This window comes from Astatotilapia calliptera, chromosome 15 (genome assembly GCF_964374335.1).
Source record: "Astatotilapia calliptera chromosome 15, fAstCal68.1, whole genome shotgun sequence".
In the NCBI taxonomy this organism is placed as follows: Eukaryota; Metazoa; Chordata; class Actinopteri; order Cichliformes; family Cichlidae; genus Astatotilapia; species Astatotilapia calliptera.
The window spans coordinates 21,306,997-21,319,870 of record NC_137436.1 but is presented as its reverse complement, the minus strand read 5'-3'; the positions used below and the strand labels follow the sequence as shown (position 1 = coordinate 21,319,870).

Sequence of the window (12,874 nt, the reverse complement as noted above, 5' to 3'; positions counted from 1 at the left end):
CCCTGTTAGTTTCAGTAGCAACTGTCTCTGGTGTGGACACCTGCTCAGAGTCAGATGGTACAGTAACACGAGCATCATCAGTGTTTACAGACTCAGAAATGTCACTGCTTTGAACTGCTTCATCAGACCCCTGCTCTGCACTTGGGTATGAGGTTTCTCCGAACAACACATACTCAGGATCTGGATCTGAACAGCCTGTTTTCTCTTCTGTCCTAGGACTCACTACCACAGGGGATTCATTATTGTTCTTTTTCCTGGGTGCAGGAATTGGGCCAATACAAGGTCTAAGGTTAGCTCTGTGAACCCGTTTTACTGGCCCACCCTCCACCGGCTCCACTGCATGTGTGCTGCCCTGGACTTCGACAACCCTATAAACCACAGGGCTCCAGGCGTCCTGAATTTTGTTCCTGCCTTGGGGCCAGTGTCGCAGATAAACTAACTGACCTACTTCAACAGGGGGGCAATAGACTCGGGTTTTGTCCAGCTCAAGCCTTTCCGCTGCTTTCTGCTCCGTGTACTGCCTTGCTCTGTTATGTGCTTCATTTAAGCGCTGCTGATGCACAACCAGCCAGTCATGTCTCTTATCAAGCACCTGCTCCTGCCCCAGTAAAGCATCTACAGGAAGGTGGGGGTGCACGCCAAACATGAGGTAATACGGCGAGTGCCCTGTGGTGGCATGGGGAGTCACATTGTACGCATAGACCAATTCTGGCAAATACTCAGGCCAACGGCGTTTCTTGTCAGGTGGGAGGGTACACAATAGGTCATGAAGTGTCCTATTGAAACGTTCACATTGTGCATTACCTTGGGGATGATGTGGTGTAGTACGGCTTTTTTTAACCCCATATAACTTGCACAGTTCCTGAATCACATCACTTTCAAAATTTCTGCCCTGATCAGAATGTAACCTCTCTGGTACGCCATACCTCATGAACCACTCTCTAAGCAAAATCTTAGCAGTTGTATCAGCTTTCTGGTCGCGTGTGGGGAAAGCTTGTGTGAACTTGGTGAAAACATCTGTAACCACCAACACATTTTCCCGTCCATCTGAGGCTGGCTCCAACATGCTAAAATCTACTGCAACCACTTCAAGAGGTCTAGTGGCCAAAAAAGGCTTGACAGGGGCATGAATCTTGGGCTGTGGCAACTTAGTAAGCACACATCTGTAGCATTTCTTAATCCACTGGTCCACTTCTTCATACATACCAACCCAAAAACATCTCTGTCTTAACAGATTCTGGGTCCGCTCCACCCCCTGATGCCCCATCTGATCATGCACACTCCCCAGTACAGCTTCCTTTAAACAAGCTGGCAAAAGGAGCTGCTGACACCTCCCCAAATGTCCATCCTCAATGACCCGATACAACAATCCCTCCAACTCCATGATACGTGACCACTGCCGGAGCAGAGAAATCACAGACTTAGCCAAACCTTTCCTCTGCTGGTGTGTGGGTTTCTTCTTTTTGTCCCAAAACTGCCTAAAGGACTTGATAGTAGGGTCAGAGCACTGAAACTGTCGCAACTCTTCCTTAGAATACCCTGGCAGAGTGGGTGTATTCCCTTGGGAATCAGTAAAATGGGTGTCTTGCTCAACTGCTGTGACCCGGGCCTGCCTCACCTGACAACATTTTACACCTGCACTTACTAAGTCCAGGCCTAGCGTTGTCCCTCTGCTGACAAGGTTACAGATGGATATGCATCCATCAAACTCCTCCTCATCTCCTGCAGGCTGGGGCTCCCCTGCTAATGGCTGTCTAGAGAGGGTATCGGCTGCTGTGTTACACCGACCAGGACGATACTGCACCTCAAAGTCAAATGGCGCTAACTGGGCAACCCAGCGCTGTTCAATGGCTCCCAGCTTTGCTGAGTTCAGGTGGCAGAGGGGGTTGTTATCTGTCACAACTGTGAATTTGGAGCCTAAGAGATACCCCCTAAACTTCTCAGACACAGCCCATTTAAGGGCGAGGAGCTCTAATTTCATGCTGCTATAGTTTCTGTCATTTCTCTCTGCATTTCTCAACCTTCGGCTGGCGTATGCTATAACACGTTTCCTGCCACCCTGCACCTGATAAAGAACTGCTCCCAGTCCTAAACTGCTGGCATCCGTCTCAACAACAAATGGCAGTGAGAAATCAGCATAAGCAAGTAGGGGGGCACTCGTGAGCTTCTCTTTCAGCTGTTCAAATGACTCTTGACAAGATGGCGTCCACACACTTTCCAGCAAGTTTTTATATTTAGCTGGACTGTCCTCCTTGCCCCATGCATTAATCAGATCATGCAAAGGACCTGCCAGCTGCGAAAATCCATGGAGAAATCTCCTGTAATAACTGCAAAAACCCAGGAAGAATCTCAGCTCTTTAACTGTGGTGGGTACTGGCCACTGCCTCACTGCAGCTATCTTGTCTGGGTCCGTACCTATCCCTTCAGCTGAGATCTGGTGACCCAAAAAGCGTACACTAGATTGGAGAAAATGACATTTCTCCACCTTAACCTTCAGCCCAGTTTCCCTGAGTCTCTGCAACACTGTCTGAAGACGTGTCAAATGGTCTTCAAAAGTTGATGAGTAGACTAATATGTCATCTAGGTACACGAGCATGATCTGAAGGATTAAGTCACTCATAGTGGCCTGCATGAGTCTTTGGAAAGTGGCTGGACCGTTACACACACCAAAGGGCAATCTGGTATATTCAAACAACCCAAATGGGGTTGTAAAAGCAGTCTTGTGCCTGTCTCTTTCGTGAACTGCCACTTGATGATAGCCACTTGCCAGGTCGATAGTCGAGAAAAACCTTGCACCATGTAATGCATCAAAGGATTCATCTATACGGGGCAAAGGAAAGGCATCACGTCTGGTCTTGGCATTTAGCCGCCTGTATTCGACACATAACCTCAAGCTGTTGTCTGTCTTCCTCACCAGCACAATGGGCGATGCATAGGCACTAGTGCTTTCTTTGATCACACCCTTTTTCAGAAGCTGGGTTATGTGTTCTCGCACCTCTTTGTACTGTGTTGGAGGTATCCGTCGGTAGGCCTGAGTGACCGGGACATCATCGACTAGGTGTATCTCATGACTGATCTTCTCTGTATAACCTAGATCTTCATCCTTGAAAGCAAAAACATCTGCATACTGAGCCAAAAGTGCAGCTAATTTGGTCTGTTCCTCTTGGGAGCCACTAATGCTCAGCTGCTCTATCAGCAATTTCAGTTCACCATCAGATTCTTTAGCCCCTTCCTTATTCAGTGACACTTCCTCGTGGTCAGCAGAGATACGATTAAACTGCACCTCAGCTGCATTTTCAACACACTCCACTACAGTAAGCATACCAAGTCTGGTCCGGGGAGCCAACCACACATCTTCCTGAGAGAAGTGCGATGGATGACCTCTCTAATACTTCGCAGGCTTGCACCCTCTGAAAAGCTTCTCCCCAAGCAGCATTTAACTCTCCTCCGAGAGTTGAATCAAAACTAGCAATGGCTAGCTCCTTACATCTCTTTATTGTGTTCATTCCAACAAGAACAGGGGGGGATCCCTCTAGTCTGCTGGCACCTTTTCCCACCTGCTGTTCCACATCATTTTCCTGCACCTTAACTTTAGCTGACATTAGCTCTTGGTCCTGTGGCCCTCCTGGTTCTGGGGCGGGGTCCCTGACTACCAAAAACCCACACTCCTGCGTTGTTAACCCCATGACCTGCACATCCAGCTCAATGTAACCTATATAAGGAATTGGCAATGAGTTAGCTGCAGTCAATTTAAGCCATTTAGCTGTAGGGGTTACATCATCATCTTCACCCATTAGGTGTTGTCGGAAAAATGCCTCTGAGATGGTGCTAACCTGGCTCCCTGTATCCAAAAGGGTTCTAGCCTTAATCCCTCCCACCTCAATTTCAACTTCAGGACATTTACCAACTGCTCTGTCAAAAAATCTCTCACGAGTTAGGGTCTTTGAGCCAGTAGTCTCCCCTCGAATTGCCCGGCTCTTGGCAACCGAGGTGGCTAGTTTCCCTGACCAGGTGCAGGAACAGAAACTGGAGAAGCTCCTTGCTTAAGGGTTTTGCACTCCCTAGCAATGTGTCCAACTCCCTTACACTTGAAACAGATGGGCTTCCCATCATCAGTGAACTGGAACTTTGATCTGGGAATCCCACGTTTAGGGGCCCTTTCTCCGGATGTAACACTCTCCCTAACCACACTGAGTAACTCCCCAATAGCCTTGCCCTGCTCAGAAACCACCTTAAGGATTTCATCTAGAGTTGCAGATGACCTATCTGGAGCTTCACGGGTACTCTGATCCCTTGCAACCGCACTGTCACTTAATATGGGCCTGCTCTTGGCAACTCTGGTGCCACTAGGTTTTTCTTCCATCGACCAAGCAATTGCTTCCTGACGTACATCAAAAAGTGTAGACTCTGGCTTTTCCCTCACCATCTTGCGAAGCTCCCTTCGCAGAGTGGAGTCTCTTACTCCCTCCACAAACTGGTCTCTAACTGCCATCTTTGTGTCTTGTACTGCATCAGGCCTTTGTTTAAGGGCTAAGCGGAGGATCTGGGACAGAGCGTGTGAGTACTCAAAGAAATCTTCACCTTCTAGCTGGAAACGGCTAAAAAAGGTTTGCAGTAACTGTGCTACACTGCGCCTCTCACCATAAGCTTCTCTGAGAAAACGAAAAATTTCTTCGGGTTCAATCTGCTCTCCCCCAGTACATAACTTGATCTCTTCAAGTGCAGAACCCCTGAGGAGGGAAAAAATGAAGTCAACCTGATCATCATTACCCAAGCCTCTAGTTCTGATACCCCTCTGTACTTCATCAATAAACTCCTCTACAGAACGTCCATCTACGGTTGCATCCCCACTAAAGGGTTGAATAGGTCGCTCTCGCGGCAGATATACATATGACCTACTTGCCCCGTCACTCAAAGCAGTTATCCTGGCCATAGCCTGGTCATGTTTGTTACTCAGTTCTGACAATTTTGCCTGAAGCTCAGTGACAGGGTCCCTTGCGGTGGCCCCCGCCAAACCCTGGTCATCGTCACTGTTTGTGTCTGACATAATGAAATGTCTGTGTCCAGATTAGTCTTTGGTCAGGATGCAGAAATTGCCTTAGCAGTCTATTCAGCTAGGTGCCACTGATGTCCTCTTCTCCTCTGGAAAGAATCCTTCCCTCGATCGAAATCACCCTCTTCTGGAAAGACTGGCCACTGCTCCTCTGCACACCTCTGGTATGGCCTCAATCGTCCGATCCTTTCCAATCCCTCGCGTCGCAGGTGACCACCACTACAGTTATTTCTTGCACCGTAAAATAACCTACTTAAACGGAAACCCATAAAAAACAAAATCGCTGAGCTGCCACTTTTGCAGATACCCCACTCCTGGTACCAAATTGTGTAGCCTGGCTAAATTAACCAGCCCAGAACACAGATTATCTTTGGGGTTCTTTTAATCTGAATGATAAAGTAAGTGCTCAGAAGAAAATAACAAGGTTGTAAAAATAAAGAAATAAAATTGTTACAGACAGCTCCTATCCAGTAACAGCTTTGTGCTCTGGTAACCCACTGCTACTGCAGGTTATTTCCCCAACTTTATCAGCATCTGGAACTCAAGGACATCTAGCGTCATTTCGTGTCTGATATAAACCCAAACATAAATAAAACAAAACTTAGCAGTGCAAAAATAACTGTAGTGGCTTCTCCTGCATAGATACAGAGCCAAGATTAAACAGTTAACACGGTACATTTCCCTCTTACCCACAGAGATAGTATAATACAAGTGTGAACTCAAATACATACAGTGCATTAATCCAGCAGAAAACGGAATATGGATCCCTCTGAGACGAACGGCGAAGTTGGTGGAAGCTACTCCTGGTGCCTTAACTGTTGCACACTTTGCGTTCAAAACAGATCACGCAGCGAAAAAAGGCATTGCACACCCACATAACACCAATGCAAGCTAGCACTCGTGCATGTCTCCGTAGATCCCCATGATCCCTTCCGCTCTCAGAGGTACCCCAAAAGAAAAACAGTGCCATCCAGTGGCATGTCCCATAATATCGAACTTCCACCCGGCTACATATTTAATCTGAACAAGCCCCTAAAAAAGTCAGTGATCACTGTCAGCCTCTCTGGGTTTTTATTACTACTATTCATCGGCAGCACGTTTTAAAGGCTTAGTTTTTTAAACCTTAACAACCCAACCCATGCATCAGTATATTAATGACTAACCTCGTATTGTGGATGGATTATCTCAGTTGTTCTCCTGGCTGAAGTTTGGCCCGTTTAGCATCCTGCCATGCAATTGCATTTGTCTCTAACCATCAGGAACCCTCCAGTTAAGCTTTATCAAGTGGAAAAAAGTTAGCGTTCATCCTCCAGCTTCACTGTGTTTATATTATACTAACCATAGCTGTGTCGCTAGCCACCACATAGCACATCATTTTTTACCAGCTAGCCCAACTTCAGTAACCCTACAAACATCAATACTGTTTAGTTTTCTGTCATCATTTATGTCGGAAGTGATAGCAAAGCTGTACATTTTAATTTTTCAGAAATCCCTCAGTCAGAACATGGTATATTATGACGGGGTGGAAACTAGCGAGCTAACTCCCTGCTAGCTTCAAACTCCGTTAAACGTCATTCTGTTTTGGTGGATGCCTGGATATTAAACTTAATTGTTACACCTGGTAGAGCTGCCACACTGATCATTTTATTACACATGAAATAATTTTGACAGTTCTTCAACTCTCAGTGATCTCACAGTGATCGTTTGACTGGATAGGCTTTTATGAATGGAAGTCATCTGGAAAAAACAGGTGTTGCCCCCTGCTGATCAAGAAAAGAATGCAAGTTTATGGTCTTCATTTTCAGAACCAGAAGCTACATTCATCGTGTGTGTGTGTGTGTGTGTGTGTGTGTGTGTGTGTGTGTGCACACACACACACACACACACACACACAGTCACATGCTTAACTACCACATAACATTTATTTGTACATTGAACATGTTACGACCACGGTGACAATCTGGGATCGTGTAGAGAGGGCCCCAGTTACACAGGCCTGGAGACCAGTCCGCAAAGACCTTTCATAAAGGAAAATGTGTATTCGCCAACAAGTATTTCAAGCTGCAGTACAGCTCAGCTAGTAGTTAGTGAGTATTTATTTATATCTAGTTTCACCCAGTTAGACAGAAACATTGCATGTTACCTTAGCAACCAGTGGTTATATCACGTTTAATGTGTGTATGATGTCACATGAGAAATCTTCATATACAGTACATGTGCGGACCAGCCAGCCATTTTTCTTAATTGCTGACAAGCTTACTGCATATGTAATTAAATGTGTTATGAGGTTTGTTTTCCATGAAACATTTCATGCCTTTTCACTTTCTCTGTTTTTTCTTCCTGTTAAAAGGGAGTTTTTCTTTCCCGCTGTCAGCAGGGGTTGTTTGAATGTTGGGGATTTCTCTTTATCATTGTCCTTACCTTAAAATGTAACCCTCTCAGGCTCAAATTAAGTTTTTGTTGTTTATGCACAAAAGAATACCTGCAGTGGTACTTCTGAATAAAAAAAAACCTCATAAAATATGTATGTGGGGTAATCAGGTTGTTAGCTTTTACTTGTTGCAAATCTGCAACGCCTGCCTTGAGAGGGATAAAGTGGCTTGAGGCAAATTAAAATGAAATTGAAACTGAATTGATGTCCCTGCTTTTTTTCCCTATGCATTCAGCCTGGTTCATGACAGTTTACTATAGCAACTATAACTTTGTGTTCAGTAATAGGAACTAGCAGCTAAAACCATAAACTCATTAGTTAAGTGTTTGCTGAGGTCCCGATACAAAGAAGCCAAGGCCATTTTCCAAGAGCCTTCCTTTTGATGGCCATTAGGAAGACTGCAGGTATAAAGCTTTACCACTGCTAAAACAACTATCCTTGACTGTTGGTAGAAAACAGCTCTGTCCTGTGTTAAAGGCCATGTTTTGTTCACTTACTCACTCTGTAACCACCTCACATAACTTCCTCCTTTGTGCTTGTCATAATTACTACACCCACTAAAGGCTAGTGTTAGCTCAGCCTAAATATATGCTGTTTTGGGCCGTGTGCTGAAAAGACTGATCCTGTCTTACACGACAGCTAGAGGTCACAGAGATGTGCTGCTGCCAAAAACAACCAGTGGAGTCATGTTTCAGAGGACAGGCCTAAAGGGCTATTGGAAGATTACGATTTGGTTTTACAACTCGTGTCAGGATTAGGTTTATAGGTGCAGTTTGGTATTTAGTTAATGGAACACAGAGGGCATTATGTAAAGGGGGTCCTGACAAAGTTACATGTATAAATTACAGCCAACACTTTCTCATCCCAGTTTAACAAATACTGTGGTTTAGGCAAATGCTACTCGCATCACAACGTTACACACAAGGCATGTTTTTGAAGATATTTGAAGCTGACCACATTAGCTCACATTAGGAGCAACAGGAGCATGGCTGGGTTATAATGACCAGTGAACCTGGACGCACACCTGTTATGGGCCCACCTGCTTATGTTCACACACAACACATGTCTCCATTCAACATAAGGGCAAAAGCTACATACATATTATGGAGAAAATACTTTAATCCAAACCAAGCCACACAGATAAATGTCCGACATAAAGACATATGGTCCTACATAGTTTGCGTCTGTTTTGTGCCTTTGTTTCTCACTTGCTCCACTTTACTTAATTTCATTTTCATCCTTTTACTTTCACTCACTGGTTATTTTTATGGACTAACAACTTTGTTAGGTTTAAGAAGATTGAAATATGGCAACATTTCAGCCAACCCAGCATGTTCAAATGTAAGGTGAAGTTAGACATTTGTGGGTTATAATCTAAATTTATTCTCTTTATGTCTTTGGTTTTAATCTACGTTTGCCAAAACACTTAACAGTGTTGAAATATCTAAGACATATAACCAATCGCAACAAGAGAGAGGACAATCTACAGGGAAAAATATTCACAAAACAGGCTAATTAAGATGCTCTTTTATGGGTTTCTTATTACAGCACTGATCATTTTAATTAACCATCCAGTCTGCATCTGCTCCACCCCTGTCTTTTCTTGCTTTCATGCCTCTCTGTCTAACCTGCTGCTGATTAGCTGAATGAGCCTTGAGGATAAAGGCAGAAGGGGCAGCAGCTACATTCTTGTTACCAGGTGTCAGCCTCCGGGGCTCGGGGAGAGAAAAACGGGCTCAGCACTTGTTGGGAAAATATATTCCATCACCCAGGAGCCTGGCTCAGGAAGTCGGCGCTAGGAAGTCATCCACACTATTCAAACGGCACAAAAGCTGGTAATTATGCAAGGCAAAGCAAAGCATTTAATGAACATTTCTCAGATTTCAGCATTGCTTCCATCTGCATTTTTGGATGCTAAACTAAAAACGTTTTGTTTGGTATCCCTCCTCAGTCTTGCTCCGCTGCATCACCTCCTCACCTTGCAGGATCCTCTTAATTAGAACCATCTTCTCTGCTATATCTTCTCCTTAATTAAGAAGGAGTCATCGTCACCCTCTTTTCTCTTTTGTCCTATTGCAAAGAAAAGAAGTGCTGCCTTTCTTGTCATTTGCCACTCTTTTCTTTATAAGGAAAGGTTTTCTATGATTTATTTTTTTAGTTTTTCTGTTGAAGGTTTTCTTTGAATTGGCAGATAAATAGGGAGAGGAAAAGAGGGAGCGACTGGATAATGAAAAGACCCACGTCCACCAAGGACCTAGGAGCCACCTGATAAATTGGCTTGTTAAGAGAAGAAAGATCACTATGTGACATATTCCTCCCATTCAGTCCTGGCAACACAGGTGAAAAACAGAGACGCAACAAATGGGAATCAATCAAAATGTGCTATAGCTGGTGCTTGTGTTGGTATACAAATGATGACGGCCACTCAGCTGCGGAGGGTGATCAATTCCACTCTTAGCCATATAGACTCACTTTGAGCTGTTGTAATATGTGCATAAATACTTGCAGACACACAAACACTGAAGCAGATGGTAGAAATCAAATGTTTTACAGGGCAAAAAAGGTCTAACATGCATCTATCCCAAGGCCAGTGTCTCGCACCGTGTGAATGAGAGAGTGGGGACAATGAAAAGCTGTGAATAAAGGGTGTGTGTGAGAGAGAGAGAGTCTGAGCACCCTATTACCCAGACATCACCAACATTGTATGGGAGGACGACCTGGTGCTGTGTATACTAGAACACACAGAAAGCACATTTGATATCTTAAGGAAGCGACAGAAATGAAGGCATGAAGGGGCAAAGGAGTTGAGATATGAATGGGATAAGGGGATTGATGATGGATGGATGGAAAGATGTGTGGAGGAGGGGAGGGAAGAAAGGATATAAGGGTTTGGACGGCACCTCTTTTCTGTTAGTCTCCAAGCAACTCACAATAGAAGGTCAGAGAAACAGCAGCGTAGGGAGACAACAATAAGGAAATACAGAATACTCCTTTATTCAACCACAGACAGACAGGTAGGCCGGCAGACATGCAGGCATGTACAACAAACACACACAGGCACAAGACTATTCAGAACGGGCGGTGTGGCATTAAACACAATATTAAATTAAATATCTCAGGACCTAAAATTGTGAAGTTTGCATCCCACAAAGTTCACAAGAGTGATTAAAATCTGAATATGATGTGTACAAAAAAAAAAAGAAATATTATCAATATAAATTAGACTTGTAGAAATACAAATAATACCCTTTAAATGTTTACAAAAAATTCAAATTTAATTTTTTTTTCCTTTAAACTGAATTAAAGCTGTGGATTTTCAGTAAGAAACAAAATTATTGCTAGTAGTGAAAACATCTCACATAATGAATCGTTCAAGATTAAAAAAGGAACCTAACTAAAGGGATGGAACACTTCACACAAAAAGAAGTAGAAGAAGAAGAAAAAGGCATTTCCCGGGGAGTTGTTGGCTAAAAACTTGGCATATCTTGGATTGGTGTAAGTACATCTTTAAGAAAATTGAAACTGTACAAGTGGAGGAGGACAAAGGACAAATCTGCAGGAGATGAACAGTTTCTAACAGTCATGCCCTTCATAAATAAGAAAAAAAAATCCTGTAAAGGCCTGAAGCAGGGCCTGAGGGCTGCATCTGGACCTTCACTCACTCTACTGTTCACTGAAGCCACATTAGAAAGAGTCTCAGTGGAAACGTAGCTGTAAAGAAAACATTCTTAAGGAAGCGAAACAGGGAGAAAAGGCTGAGGTGTCTGACAGAGGCAGACTGTATGGATTGACAAAAAGGACCCAAAACTTGAATGTTAACAAGAAGCGAGCCGTTTATTAACGAGGCAGATAAAACAGGTACAAACAAATGGCAAGGCAAACTGAAGTAAAACTGACATTAACCTAAACTGGGAGAACGAAACAAGCAACATGAAAAACCTGGCGTGGAGAACATGACATGAACAACAGACAACCTGACAGAGAATGAACAGAAACACACAGACTAAATACACACTAGGGTGATTAGGGGAAGTGGAAACACCTGGGGAAACAGCTGACACTAACGAGCCAAAGGAAGCAAAGCTGACTACACTGACGTAGGACGTGGACCTTCAAAATAAAAGAGGAAACATGAGACACAGACATGACAATACAAACTTGACAACATAAGACATGCAGCATGAAACACAAAGGCCAAAGGGAGACTAATAAACAAATGAACTTAGATAACCCAATGAACTTAAACATAAACTATAAACATCAAAAATAAACTAAAACTCAAAATGCTGGGTCAAAAGACCGAGGATTGTGACATGAGGTGTGAAAACTAGACTGGAAATCAATGACAACAGGTCTTATGTACATTTCTGGCTCAAGTCATCATCAGTATACATGGAGTAGGTCAGAAGATGTCAGGAGACACAACAGTGAGTGCCTACATCTGTCTGTAAATCATGGTTCTGGGGATCGTGTCAATATTGATGCAACGCCACGTGGGAAGGGGCTGATTGACAGCAACTTTATTTCTCGGAATGGTTTATTGTAAATGTATATGCTGTAAAATAATGTACTGCAGAAATAAACTGAGCCGAAATAACTGTTGTTAACAAACATCCTACTAAAACTTTTTAAAAAATGACCAAATACAGTATCTCACAAAAGTGCTTGCTCCCCTCACATTTTTGTAGCTATTTTATTGTATCTTTTAATGGGACAACATTGAAGATATGATGCTTTGATACAATGTGAAGTAGTCAGTACAGCTTGTATAACAATGTAAATTTACTGTCACCTCAAAATAACTCAACATACAGTCATTAATGTCTAAACCACCAGCAACAAAAGTGAGTACACCCCTACGTGAAAATGTCCAAACCTGGCCAAAGTGTAATTTTTGTGTGTGGCAACCATTAATTTCCAACACTGCCTTAACTCTTTTGGGTATGGAAACATGGTTGGGTAGTCAAGTACTTTTACCAGTACTTGACTACCCACCTACGTTTTGGAGGTGTGTTTGGGGTTGTCATATTGGATCATACTGGAATCATATTATCATATTGGAATACTATCCCGAATTTCTGAAAGTGGGGGGGGGGGTGTGCCACCACACATCCTTGACACCATCTGAACCAAATACGTTTATCTTGGTCTCATCAGAACACAGGGAATCCACTTCTTAGTCTGCTTGTCTTCAGCAAACTGTTTGCCGACTTTCTTGTGCATTATCTGTAGAAGAGGCTTCCTTCTGGGACAACAGCCATGTGATGCAGTGTGTGGTGTATGGTCTGAGCACTGATAGGCGGACCCTCCACACCTCCAACCTCTACAGCAATGCTGGCAGCACTCATACATCTATTTTCAAAAGACAACCTTTGGATATGACACTGAGA

General features: G+C 43.6%; 2 long non-coding RNA genes across 2 annotated transcripts in view; one reads left to right on the top strand and one right to left on the bottom strand.

Annotated features, from left to right (window-relative positions):
- LOC145420556 (uncharacterized) overlaps nucleotides 1-12,874 on the top strand; it is a 91,410-nt gene that overhangs the window by 74,652 nt on the left and 3,884 nt on the right. The window lies entirely within an intron of this gene.
- On the bottom strand, nucleotides 5,418-5,911 carry LOC145420606 (uncharacterized). The gene is made up of 2 exons (XR_013901932.1): nucleotides 5,785-5,911; nucleotides 5,418-5,687 (listed from the first exon to the last, which is right to left on the bottom strand). It is a non-coding gene; the product is annotated as an uncharacterized LOC145420606 (long non-coding RNA).